Source organism: Mercenaria mercenaria, chromosome 9 (assembly GCF_021730395.1).
Source record: "Mercenaria mercenaria strain notata chromosome 9, MADL_Memer_1, whole genome shotgun sequence".
Classification (NCBI taxonomy): Eukaryota; Metazoa; Mollusca; class Bivalvia; order Venerida; family Veneridae; genus Mercenaria; species Mercenaria mercenaria.
Genome location: NC_069369.1, coordinates 67,766,394 through 67,781,309, shown reverse-complemented (window position 1 = coordinate 67,781,309; position 14,916 = coordinate 67,766,394). Strand labels below are relative to the sequence as shown.

Sequence of the window (14,916 nt, the reverse complement as noted above, 5' to 3'; positions counted from 1 at the left end):
TGCACATTTTTGTTATTGCTATGTTAAGACGGGGACGTATCTGAATTTATTAGTTTAGGAGACCACATGTGTTACTATAAGTCATGTAAAACTCGTTCCCTTTACGTATAAACTAGTAACCTGGAGGCCCAGGGCCTGGAGTTAACATGAGATAAAAGTTCACTTATTGAGGAATTCTATGTTGAGTAGCCACTTGTCTTAAGCAGTCAATCATCTTACTTGAAGTTCCCGAATTTACATTTTATTGTAATTTCCACCTGACTTAAGCAGCCACATGCTTTATGCTGTCAGATTGTGTAACTCCCCTTGATGACTGCGTAATACAGGTTTGACTCTACTAAACTATTACGATAAAAACAACCCGTACGGTGTCCTTTTGGGCCAACGCTTGCTCCCTGTGAACGCGAAGGTACAATGGTACGATGGCAAAACGCGACAGTACGATAGCGAAGCGCGACAGTACGATGGTGACAACACGACAGTGCGATGACGTTGCACGACAGTACGATGCGAACGCGCTGTCGACATCGTGCGTCGTCGCGCTTCGCCATCGTACTGTCGCGCTTCGCCATCGCACTGCGCGCTTCCACGTATGTCGCGCTTCGCCATCGACTGTCGCGCTTCCAGCGCCTTCGTATGTCACCATCGTACTCCGCGCTTCGCCATCGTACTGTCACGTTTCACTATCTTTTCTCTGTTTACTTAAGGGCCGACTTAACTAAACTCTGTATTGTATAGTATTATCAACTCTGTCCAATACGGTTCCAATGATCAAATAATTGGAACGCTTTTCGGCACGGGTATTATTGAAATGAATATCACCAGACCTGATGTTATTCAAATGAAAATTCCCCGGCAGAGCGTCACTCAAATGAATATCATCTGGCATGATGAGGGAGAATAAAAACGAATATCACCTAACCGTGTTATTTATGAACAAAATAACATTGTCATCAAAATTAACCTCTCTGTGGAAAAAGAAATGATAATGTATTTACATGTAATTAATTGTTTTGTGAGAAAATGTTTAATCAGCTCATATATTTCAAGCCATGAAACGTTAAAAGTATATATTGTCAGCTAAAAATAATAAAAATACACTGTTGTATAAATTTTGCTTATAAAGCTTTTGGGTAAATTTTATGCAAAAGTGTTAATTAGGTCTAGAATACAGTTGTTTGTTTCCGCTTACCCGACCGACCCTGTCTTTTTACCACTAACCCTAAAGTTTTAATTTAAGAAACGTATTGGATAAAAATGTAGATTTATGTTAAACAAGATTATTAGTAAGTAATTCCAAAGCACGTCCCTCCGTCTGACCGTACAATTCTATACATTAAAGTCGGCCCTTAAAAGTTTGTTAAGCGCGACAGTACGACGGTGACACTACGATGGTGAAGCGCGAGAGTGCGATGGCGAAGCGCGACACTACGATGGTGAAGCGCGACAGTACAATGGCGAAGCGCGCAATACGACGGACTGTCACCATCGTACTGTCGCGTTTCGCCATCACACTGTCTTGTTGTCACCGTCGTACTGTCGCGCTTCGCCATCGTACCTTCGCGCTTCGCGTTCACAGAGAGCAGGCGATGGCCCTTAAGGAACACCGTAGCCCCGTGACTTGAGTATCCGTGGACCACTAAAACAGTTCAAGTTAAAGTACTCGAACGTGGCTTTGCAGATTGTGATGAATTCTACCACAAGAAATTGTTTAGATGAAAGAATCACGAAATCATCTTTTGATGAAAAATACCTACACAATTTAACAGAAGTCTATAATATATCTACCTTTAAATAGCAGAGTGATAACTAGCCTTGTATCTCAAACGTGATTCGTACTCGCTGCACCGTGAACACTAGTCAATGTACAGTATCAAATGCGCCGTGAACACTAGTCGGTGATAAGTAAAGGCAGCTCCGCGAACACTACTCAGTGAACTGTATTCAAGGGGCAGTAAACACTACTCGATGATTATAGTACTCGCAGTTCTGCGAACACTACTCAGTGAACACTGTGCAAAGTACTCTGTGATTAGTACTCGCCATCTCCGCGAACACTACTCAATGAACAGTACGCAATGCGCCTTGAACGCTACTCGGTGATAAGTACTCGCAGCTCGGCAAACACTACTCAGTTAACTTATGCAAAGCGCTGTGAACACTGCTTGATGATAAGTACTCGCAGCTCCGCAAATACTACTCAGGGAACAGAATGGAATGCGCCATGATCATTACTTCTCGCAACTCCGTGGACACTACTCGGTGATTAGTACTCGAATCTTTGCGAACACTACCCAGTGAACTGCATTCAAAGCACTGTGACTACTACTCGGTGTTAAGTACTCGCAGCTCCTCGAACACTACTCAGGGAACAGAATGGAATGCGCCATGAACACTACTCGATCATTACTTCTCGCAACTCCGTGGACACTACTCGGTGATTAGTACTCGAATCTTTGCGAACACGACCCAGTGAACTGCATTCAAAGCACTGTGACCACTACTTGTGTTAGGTACTCGCAGCTCCTCGAACACTACTCAGTGAACAGAATGTAATGCGCCATGAACACTACTCCGTGATTAGTACTCGTAGCTCCGCGAACAATACTCAGTTAACTGTTTTCAATGCGCTGTGACCACTACTCGGTGACAAGTACTCGCGCAGCTCCGCGAAAACTGCTTAGTGATCAGAATGCAGTGCGCTGTAAAAACTAATCGGATCCTCCGCGAGCACTACTCAGTGAATAGTATTCAATGCGCCATGAACACTACCCGGTGATTCATACTAGCAGTTCCGCGAACTCTACTCAGTGAACACTATGCAAAGTATTCGGTGATTAGTACTCGCATCTCCGCGAACACTACTCAACGTACGCAATGTGCTTATAACGCTAACGCTACTCGGTGATTAGTACTCGCAGCTCTGCAAACACTATACTCACTTAACTTATTCAAAGCGCTGTGAACACTGCTTGGTGATAAGTACTCGCAGCTCCGCGAACACTACTCAGTGAACAGAATGGAATGCGCCATGAACACTACTCGATCATTACTTCTCGAAACTCCGTGGACACTACTCGGTGAACTGTATTATAAAGCACGGTAAACACTACTCGGTAATTAGTACTCGAATCTTTGCGAACACTACCCAGTGAACCCAGAAGCACTATGACCACTACTCGTGTTAAGTACTCGCAGCTCCTCGAACACTACTCAGTGAACAGAATGCAATGCGCCATGAACACTACTCGGTGATTAGTACTCGCAGCTCCGCGAACAATATTCCGTTAACTGTATTCAATGCGCTGTGACCACTACTCGGTGACAAGTACTCGCGCAGCTCCGCGAATACTGCTTAGTGATCAGAATGCAATGTGCTGTGAAAACTACTCGGGAGCTCCGCGAGCACTACTCAGTGAACAGTATTCAATGCGCCATGAACACTACTCGGTGATTCATACTCGCAGCTCCACGAACACTACTAAGTGAACTGTATTCAATTCGCCATGAACACCACTGAGTAGTGTTCTAGGACCTTTGGTGATTAGGAGGATCTCCTCGAACATTATTCAGTGAATTGTATTCAATGCGCCGTGAACGCTACTCGCAGCTCCGCGAACACTACTCAGAGAACAGAATTCAGTAGGTATAATATCTTATATCTCAACTTCACAAGTTGTAAAACTTGGATCCAGACCATCCGCGCAGTCGGGTCAGGATCCATGTTGTTCGCTTTCAAAGCCTATTGCAATAGACCATTTCACGAAGTATATGCGCATGCGCAGACTGATTACCGTTAATCTGTGAATTAATGTGATTAAACGATAAGACAAAAACTGGGGGCTAAGAGATAGATAGATAGGTTATGTACAGCGTGTTAAGTTTGAGACAGTTTTCTTTATTTTTGGATCGAACTACGTTGAGAATAAACAATGAAATAGTCTGTATAGCTGAACGCTTTAGGCTGAACACCACTAAATCCAGCTGTTCTTTATTTCATATAAAATCCACTCACTTCATAACGGTGTTTCGACATTTTCTAGCATATCAGATTTTCAGACACTTATATTCCCATAAAGAACTAGATCGCTACTTTAGAAAAACAAAAAGAAAAGGGGGTGTTAACTTTTATATAAGAAAACTACAGTTCGTTAAATACAACCCGCTGAATTTACTACTTTTCGCTTCTTTCAATTTCTCTTTTCGTGACATTAAATTCTTACGCCGCCATTTTTATCTAGCATGCGATAGGAACATGCCGATTTCATTACAATGCAAAGTGATACATACTGAAACGCGGTAGGGTAAAAGTAAGCACGTTGCTGCCGAGAAAATGCACTAAGAAAGATTAGTACTATTTATATTTGGACTACTTGTGACTAGACCTGCGGAGGCTTACATTCTATTTGGTAGTGATCAGCCTTTACTTAAATGTCTTTCGATAGCTGACCAACCGCTGCGTCTATATACAAGGTGTAATGAGCGGGAATTTCAAACACAAGTTGAGTCCTTAATAATTTGTTTAATCAATAGCAAAAGCTGATCTTCACCCGATGAACAATTATTGAAAAGGTCAAATGCACACTTTTACGCAAATGGCGTCGAAAAATCACGTTTTAGCATAAATAGTTTTGACGTTGCTGTTTTTAAACTAATTATTTTAGTTTCGGGCGCCCATTTCAATCAAAAAGAAATTTATTTCATTCATTATAACAGGACCGTTGAGACCTATACGGTAATATAATTTTCAAATATGTACTCCGACTATTCGCCGAAGGAATGTTTACTTTATGCAAAGACCATGCCAAAATCTTTCTACGAAATTAATATTTTCGAACGGAATTACTAAGTAAAATATGTAAAAACCATTCCATAGAATTAAAAAAAAAACTAAACTCATAATGCAAATTTATTTTACTGTAAAATGAGAGATAAAATGCGGGGTCTCCGACTTTGTTTTCGCTGTATTGTCTTCAATTTTCCCCTACCCTCCTTTTCACGCGAGATTTAGAGAAAAATACAAACAACAACAAAAATTTCATTTTAAGCGTACTTCAATTTTGTTTTAGCAATTCTCCGATTTCTTTCCAATTTTTATTGTCACACTTGTATGCCTGAATGCAAGTTACACACACAAAAAAGCGTAATGAAAAAAGATACTTTTTATTAAACATTTTACTGGTCGTTCCCTCCTCCATAGATTTTTAGAAATTTTCTAAAAATGATCCCGAGATGAATTTGATTAGAATAAGATAACAAAACTCCTTGACTACCGGGTTCATTTTCACGCTACGGTGCTAAGAAAATTAGGAAGTTTAAGGAACTTTAAACATGTCTTTTTCCCGCATTTTCCAACCAAGTTCATATTGTCTGTTTGTGGAATTTATTAATTTATTTGCAGCCTTTATTTTACGGTTTGTAGCGTTATTAAATAGTGTTTTTTTTTTTTTTTTCTTTCTTTTTTTTTTTTTTCGTATTAAGTTTAAGCCTGTTTCAGCTGTTTCATAAATAACTAAATGCAGTTTTCTCCGGAATCTGGAGATGTTAGTTCGGGCCCGACTTCCTACAGCACTGCATGGAGTGGGAAAGGTGTAAATTTCTTACGGAGAGTACCTACTGGTTATAAAGTATAAAAACAGGTTGTGTAAGCAAGACAAGATTGTTGAGAAACGGTGTAAACCCAACACAAATAATGGACATCAAATGGATAAGTACAATAATCTATTTACCAGAAGCTGTGTATAAAAATCAGATATACAACAGAGAGAAATCAAAGAATTTTCCATCTCTAAGTGTTCTTGTTTCAAGTGGTATATGTAAGCTTAACATTGCTGAAAACATTGCTGGATCAGGGCTCAATCTTGAACATCTTAGGACAATTTTCAGTCGTGAAGGGGAAGACGGGTTGACTAACATTTTTATTTCTAAGAATAGTGATGGCCAACCTCGTGTCACAAACACTAAGAGAGTATTAGAGTCCGTCATTCCTAAACTGGTAGAATTGTTTAGCAAAAACAGTTGAGTCAAAATTATTTAATGATTGTTTTAGAGCAGACTGTCTTGTCGGAAAAAAAGTGAAATGCGGAGTGTACATCAGTGACTTCTATTGCACATCAGTGACTGTTATAGTAGTCGCAACTTGACCGCGATGGTTGACCTTAGGCTGATTATTCATATCGATTATTTCATTGTAGAAAAATGGGGTACTTGGAGTAGCCGTCAATTTTAAATTTATGAATGCAAAGAGCTGAAGCGTTTTACATGCACTCCTTTTCAATAATAGGTTCACACCCTATAAACGACTGTATTTCCCCTCTTCCTCTTGCGAGTGATCAAAACAATAAACTGACAGCTAAACGCTGAAAAACAGCATTTTAAAGTGACTGATTAGCTTTAAAGGTATATATATTTTCATTTTATTAGAACCTGAACATGACTTGTTTCCGTATATAATGTGGTAGTCTGATGACAGGTAGAATTATAGCAAAAACTCGATTGATCACTGATTTTGTCCAGAAATTATACATTGTCGGCGTCACAAGTACTTATTTTCTTGCTGGAAGAATGACCTATATGTAAATTCCACTGTTTCATGGATAAAGAAACAATACTAGTTTGGTAAAATGAAATAAAATCATTGATAAATTCTCGAATTTGTTTATAACCGTAAAGGAAAGAAGATTCAGTGCTATTTCCTGACTGTATGCATGCTTGCTTAATTTCTGTACAAGTGCTTGCGAGTTCGGGAGATAGACTGTATGCCTGTTTGTGAGTGACTTCTTTACAAAATGTCGGCGTTTTCTATACTCCTGTAGTATTTCTTCATATTTAGAACCCGCAAACAATGTTTGAAGGAGGGTGGTATAAAGCAGTCACCATGCGGTCTGTCTGTTCGATCTGTTTGTATATGTGTCCTCATATATTTGGTCGTGCAATTACTTCAATGCTATTGCACCTACCTCTCTCAAAGTTTTCGTCCAAACATCGGCCATATGTAGTTAATGCCCATCTTATTACTTTCCTTTTTCTTTTTAAAGTTACACTTAAAGGAGAAACATGGTCTGTGTTTCGTGTCAGTGCCATAACTTCTTTATAAATTAAGGGATTTTGAAATAACTTGGCACAAATGTTCACCATCATGAGACCGTAATGCGACGATGTGTCTCATACAAGACTATATTTTCTAGAATTTCAAACCAACTAATATATAATCGCAACTGCAATTAGTAACATGTGAGAATATGAACAGCAAATGGGGTGAAGCGGCGCCAGATTGAATTCACTAATCCTTTGTGGATCGCTTTCTTGACAGCGTCGCACAGTAATCAGCTTTATTTTAGGTTTGTCTTTGTATTTGCCATAAACACATGCACTTTAACATGAACTTTGTCTTATTTTACAGAAAATACATTCTGAGAATGAAATAAGTCCCCATTTTACAAGCAGAAGTGCCATTAGAGGAAAAAATGAGGGTCTATTACCTCACCTGAGCAAGAAGTGCTCTAGAAGAGCTTTTGTGATTACCCTGTGTCCGTCGTCTGTCGTTGTCGGGTATTTTTCCCGATATCTGGAGTAATGATGTTATTTACCTTTGTACAAGAACAAGGGTAGCATTAATAACCCTGACAATTACAGGGGCATAACTATATTAAGCTGTTTTGGAAAGTTGTTCACATCTTTATAAAACACTAGGTTAAACACTTTTGAGGTCAATAACCTATTGTGTGAACAGGCTGGATTTAGAAAACATTATAGCCCTTTTGATCATATATTTTCTTTAAAATTGTTAATAGATATGTATTTTGTCAATAATAAAAAACTGTACTGTGCTTTTTTGGATTAACCAAATTTCCCTCAACTCAGTCAATCGTATTGCTCTGCGGCGAAAGATTCTAAGTTACAATATTGATGGTAAATGTTTTAAAATTATTCTCAACATGTATGATAAAGCGAAATCTTGTGTAAAATCAAACAATACTCTATCTGAATTTTTTGTGATACAGGAATTAGACAAGGTGAAAATCTCTTTCTTATTCTATTTTTTTTTATTCTGGAATGATTAATAACTTTTTGTCTAGTAAATTTCATGGTCTTCAGTTATTTTCTGATAATGCTAGTCATATTTTAAGTGATAACGATTTTGAAGTTTTCTTCTTCAAGTTATATTTGCTATTGTATGCTGATGACACAGTAACCTTAGCAGAGACCCCTAATGACCTCCAGTCAGCTCTTAATGCTATGTCAGAGTATTGCACCTTATAGGGGCTAAAGTTGTCATATTTTGAAAAATAAGAGAGGTATACGTAATGCTTCAGTATTTCAGTTTGAGAGTGGTAATATTTTAGAAATTGCTGGCTACTTCTCATACCTAGGTATTCAATTTTCATTCAATGGCAAGTTCGGTAGAACTGAGGCTCATTTAGTTGATCAAGCACGCAAAGCTATGTTTGCAGTTATTAGTAAATTCAGGAAGTTTTTGGAGTAAGTTAATAAGCTCCAAGGAAAATAAAATTTGTAATATTTTGTACAGAACTTCTCTCACTGTCTCAGAGGCAAAACAAGAAATTTAACTGGTTATGTTATTTTAAAGAAAGTCTTGATTCTCTTGGTATATCTAATTAGTCGTTAGATCAGAAGATTCGCTCTTGTAACTCCTTCTAAAATGCTGTTAACACTTGAATTAAAGATCAGTTTATACAAAACTGGAACTATTCAGTTAATAACCCAAGCAAATGTTTAAATTATAGAATGTATAAACACGAATTTGTATTTGAAAAATATTTCAAGCTTTTACCTTTTGACCTTAGCATTTCACTTTGTAAATTCAGATGCATGAATCATGTTGCCAATAGAAAAAGGTAGATTTGAAAACAATGCAGGAGAACAAAGTACTTGTCATTTGTGTAATTGTAACATATTTAGGAGATGAATTGCCTTTTTATTACAAATATATATTTCAAAGTTGATAAAAAATGTAATATATTTTTTTTCTATCAACATAATATTCATCTATATATTTAATATATAGATGAATATTATTTTAAATATGCAGATACTCTCAAATTGTCTGACCTTATGAACAATTTCAATAAGAATACTTTGTTAAAACTGACTGTTTTCTGTAAAAAAATTATGTCTACTTTTAGATAAATACTTAGTTCTCATCCTCCACATCATCAGTTACTTCTGCAACGATTTGTCAGATTTTACATGCCAGTCTGATTTTGTTACTATGACTTGTTATTGTTACAATTATTGTCAGAGGCCCTTATGGGCCTCGACTTGATTAATAAACTGTAAACTGTAAAAAGCAATGAAAACGACCAAATCCGCAAGGACATATTCCTGGCGTGTATGCGTTATCACTATCAAATGCAAACTATTTCTAGCATCAGAAATAGCGGTAAATCTTGACAGTCAGTAAACATGACGGCTGTATTTGTAACCATAACATGTTTATCAAAGTTTATTATTGAGAAACGGGGTAAAACCATATGGCCATTCGGCTATTTTGTGCTGCTTTTGAATCTTGTTGACTGATTCACCATGAAGTTAACTCTGAATTACTAATAAGGACTTAATCGACTTTTCCGATAATATATTCGTTATCCTTTTCTATTTATACGTTCATCCGCAGGATACTTTCGGGTGAAATAGTTTTGTTTGTTGTTTTTAAATCAGAGGACCATTTTCTTGCAGACGGACAGACAGACGGGGGTCAGCCTATAGTCCTCTCCTGTCTCATCTCACTGATATTTTGAAATTGTAAGGTAACATTACTTCGTGCGATTTCCATAGGGAATCGACGATTAATTTCTTGCAAGACATGGTAGGGACCTTGTGTATACATTCAATTTCTAATTCGTATTTTATGATAGTATATGTGTGTAAAGCCAACTCTGAACACTTGCATGTAAACGATGCTGAAGCATTCAATAAATTATTTAATTAAGTAGGATAGCGAGTCACAGACACTCGAATCCAACCACCCCAATGGATTAGTATAAGCCTCGCATGGGGGTGGGTGGGGGTCGACATTTAATGGCAGTATAAACATGACGCACTGATTAAAAGAAACAATTTTATATGCATATTTTTTATTTCATTTACGCATTTCAAGGACATAAATCGCCTTTTGTAATCGCAAGATGGAATACAGTATCATTCGCAAATACGAATTCAGATCAAATATCAAAATTGGCAAGCCGGCATACAGTAAATGTTTTTTTACCGACTAGAGAAAAATTAATTTCATTCAAAAACGCAACAGAAACAAAACATTTTATTTACATACATTTATGGAGTATGCATACTTATTACAGAAAACAAAATGGATAATTGGATTACAAATCAATTTGGCGTGATATTCATCAATTTCGTGACATCGTCGAGAGAATTTTCATGCAATGAGTGTGATCAGTCAACATTTTTTAAACATTACCTGTCAGTTGCATCTATTATATCATCATATACACATATTTATGTTAGACTTATCGTTTAACTTAAATACACATACAGTGTAAAGCCAAATAATGAATTTAATGACGATTCGTACCTTTTCCGTGTCATTTTATTGTTTTGATCACTCGCAAGAGGAAGCGGGGGATACAGTCGTTTATAGGGTGTGAGGTTGTATCTAATTACGTATTATAATACAAAGGTCAACCATCGGGGTCAAGTTGCGTCCACTATAGTATTATTATGATAATTGTTTGTAGGTAGCTGTAGATAACTACCTTACTTTTGAAGTGTAATACAGATAAATTATTGCTGCGTTCCATTGACTAGATCAAAGTAAGCAAGCAAACAATTTAGTCCAAGTTTTCCACATGTAATTAGATAATATGATATGTAACTTTTTTTCTTGTAAAGCAAAATCCATTACTTAGTTTCATATGGAAAATTGCCTCTGCAACTTTTTGTAAATCTAATTGATAGCTATGGTGTTTATCTTATCATCCAAGTCTGCATTGTTAGCTTGTCTGATATTTGAAAAACATCTCTTCAAAGTATTATGGTCACTTGTTCGTCTTTGTCGACGTTAATTATATTGTTTGGTTAGCTCTACCTCTCAAAAACTGTAAGAGCTGCAGCTTTGAAACATTGTACACATATTTATCATAATTAGATGACTGTGTAGGCCAAGAACCATAACTCTGATTTGCAATTTGTCAAAATTATGGCCCTTTTTGTACTTAGAAAATTTGAGTTTCTTCGTCAATTTTTCTTACTTAGGTCCACCTTTTTTCAAAAACTATAAGAGCTACAGCTTTGAAACTTTGCACACTTGTTTATCATCATAAGGTTACTATGTAGGCAAACAACTATAGCTCTAACCTGCATTTTTCCAGAACTATGGCCCTTTTTGTACTTAGAAATTCTGAACTGTAACTCATTTCTTACATATTGTCCAGCACTTGCAGACGAGCGATGACAGCCCAGGTGTGCTCTTGCTTTTCATTTGCAATGGTCTAATGTTGTTTTATAATTAAAAAAGGAAAGCATTATAAATTTCAAACAATTTATTTCTTTAGAACTGTTTCATGTTAAAACAATTTTTGGTAGAAATTACATTTTTATCTTCTATACTGTCAATTTTGCCCTTCTTTTCACATGTCACATGTATGAATTATTTCACTGGTGTCACAATATATGACGGTAAAAGTTACTTGTTTTTTTTATATTTATTTTCTATAAGAATGAAGATAATTTTGATGTGCTCACTCCCCATGTTCATGACATTCAATTAAAAAAATATGTCTAAGAAATGTCTGATAAAAAGTTTTCTTCTAGGAAAGGCGGCCATTTTGGATAGGGGGTATAGATAAATATGTTAATATTTTTCAGTCGGTTTACTTTGAAACTGACCAAAATCTGGTTTTGATTACTCAGTAATAGTCAGAGACTTGATTAACAAAAAGAAATAGTGTAAAAATTATTTTTATGAAATTCTGTAGCTCTTTTTACAATTAAGGTCCTTGTCGACTGATGGGTCAAAATCGGAAGGTTAGCCGAGTTAATAAAAATTGTAATAATTTTCAAAATATACGGTAAATTTTCTTAAAATTTTGAAATCAACTTACCTTTTGGGTACAGATACTAGAAATATAGGGTTTATGCAGATTTTCAATATTGACTATTAGTGTGCTAATACCTTAACTTCATGTCGTTTTGATTGTGCATATTTTGACCAACTTATAAGGGAATAATTATTGTTTGTTTATGGTTATACACCCGTTTTCTTCAACATGTTATTTATTTTTTTGCAAGCACTAAAGTATTTCCACAGTAACTTCAACTTGTCCCATTGGTAACATTGATAAATAATACTTACGGATAGAGTGGCCGCACCAGACACCAAACATATGATCGCTCGACTGACGGGCGAACAATCCAACCAGTGTGTAATTCGTTCCTGGCGGGGGTAATTTTGGACTGGATGAATGAGACAAAGACTATTTTTAAGTCATTTGTATTTGAAGTTTCAAAACTGGAATTCTTTTAAAATCTGTATTGCACATACTTGTTAACAATGGTTTAAAATGTTCATGTAAAAAGATGAATGTTAAATTGTGGGAAGGACTTATATACCGATCATTTGAAATAACTTGTAGCCTGACCCAGTTGTTTTTTTTTTTTGTTTTTTTTTTGTTATTGTTGTTGTTTCATTTTGTTCTGTGTTAAAATGATATGATTGTATTATTTTATGTATGAAACAAAAAGCAATCAAATATAATGATTAAAATAAGAAAATGAAATAAGCATGTAATTGTTTAAACGCGGAAGTCCATTGTTTTTTTTTTGTTTTTTTTTTGGTTTTTTTTTGTTTGTTTTTTGTTTGCCTTTTGTTAGTGCTTCTTTAAAACAGACTCTTAGCGGTGACACGGGTTCTAAATTTTTGCATAATATTCACATTATTCAAATTTGATAAAAAAGAAATACACATACTGATAAAAACGGTGGAAGGTTTTATCTGAGTGTTCGATATGAATACGGTCAAATGCTGACAAAATCATAACCATATTTTTACTCTAAACAGTCAGATAGGACTTCAATTTTCCTATGTCAGTATCAGCCGAATCAATAAACCCCTGAAGTAAAAAACCTTTTTCACAGATTTATTCATCAGGAAACTTTGTTGCAAAAATCAAAGAAGTATAAAATACACAGAATGGCAACTGGCTGTAATCTCGCGTGAGCTCGTGTCAGAGCGTGATTTGGCGTTATCTTACTAAAAACAAACATCGGCGAGCATGCAGTTACAATTTGTACCTTTAAAACTACATTTGAAATACATGTTAGCTTCTAAAACAAAATTAGTTTAATGAGAAATGGTCTTAAGACACAAAGTACAGGGTTTGTTTTGCCATCGAAAGAAGCGTGGTCATACGGTGATAATTATTTTACCAATGAATAATTGCTTTCGTACAAAATGGCGCGTGGAGAAAGCGCCACTTCCGGTAACGAGATCTCGTTTTTTTGTCACGGGAGGTTGGCGAGATTTGCTCTATATGCCTTTCAAGTTGCCAATCTATTTATTTTATAGCTCTTTGCAAAAATCGATAAAAAACTGAAGGGCCCCCAGTTGCGCCTCGAGAATTCTCGCTTAGAATGCGTCTACCGATCAAGACTTTTCCAATACTTAGACGCTTGCCGTGAAATGGTCTATTAGAGAAACCGATAGCAGTGTGCCCATACCACGTGACTTTGACGTCATTTTATGGCTAAGACGGCAAGCCAAATTCCGTCGATTCGATTCTTCAAAGTGGCGTAAGTTCTTTATTTCTTGATCAATTATGACCAAATCAAGCGCAGGCTAAGGAAAAAAGTGTGTACTTCACTCACAAGTAAACGGTTTTATCAACAGATGAACAGTTTTGACCTGAAAACGGGAAAACTGTTTTGTTTAGAGAAAATGAGCATGGTAAGACGGCAAGCAAGGGCCCTTTTTGACAGAAAAACGGATGATTGTACACATCAGAGGTGTCGCACGTATTACCGATTCACAGGAATTTAATGCCGGTTCTGTTGGAGGCCTTAATTGACAAAAATGTAGCCGAATAATTTAAAAACTTTTTAAAAAATCCAAAATATGCTAAGACGGCAAGTCCGCTAAGACGGCAAGTCATTTTTTATAGTAATATCGTCTATGGAGTCGCACTTCTCTACAAGCGGTCACTGGATGTTTACCAATAGTAGATCATTCTACTTCTTGTCAAAACTATAGGAAAACATCAAAGAACCGTTATGTAAGTGAAGTCATATGATGTTTTGTACTACGTTATATGCTTTTTTTTTTTCTTTTTTTTTGTACAGCTAAATTGTGAAGCTTAATAGATAAATTAAACGAGAATTATGATTTGCTCTAGCAGGATTGGCATATAAGTGAGAACTGTTCTAGAAAGGTTAAGAATTCAAAAGCTACACATGTATACCATCTTGGATGTACCTCTGCGTGTCGGTCTTTAAGATTAAAGTATGTTAAAGCGTTTCGAAAACTAAAGAACAAATATACAGTCGGCAGCAGGCAACAACAAATAATACACATTTTTGACCTAATCAATACTACTTTATATGTTCACAAGTCTGTTGTACATATGTTTGAGTGAATGTTTTCTTGACAAATCGTTATGTATTAAAATAAGGCTACTTATTAAGACGAGCCATTTTGTTGACTTCCACAAATCAAAAACACAATTTTCAGATATATAGAATAATGTTTTGACAAATAAGAATCTTATGCTTAACTCAGTCTATAAGCTAGAAGACATGCTTTAAAAGGTATTTCTATGTAGCTGTGTTCAAAGTATTGAGTGGAATAGAAAAATCTTATTTTTTCCCCAAAATTTAACACGATATCACATATTAAAATAGAAATGGAAACTCCACAGGTCGCTCAACACAACAAAAACGAAA

General features: G+C 36.1%; 1 long non-coding RNA gene across 1 annotated transcript; it reads left to right on the top strand.

Moving 5' to 3' along the window:
• The first annotated feature begins 5,594 nt into the window (after positions 1–5,594).
• LOC128559565 (uncharacterized) lies at positions 5,595–12,151 on the top strand. Its single transcript, XR_008372467.1, has 2 exons — positions 5,595–6,283; positions 10,630–12,151. It is a non-coding gene; the product is annotated as an uncharacterized LOC128559565 (long non-coding RNA).
• The last annotated feature ends 2,765 nt before the right edge of the window (positions 12,152–14,916 follow it).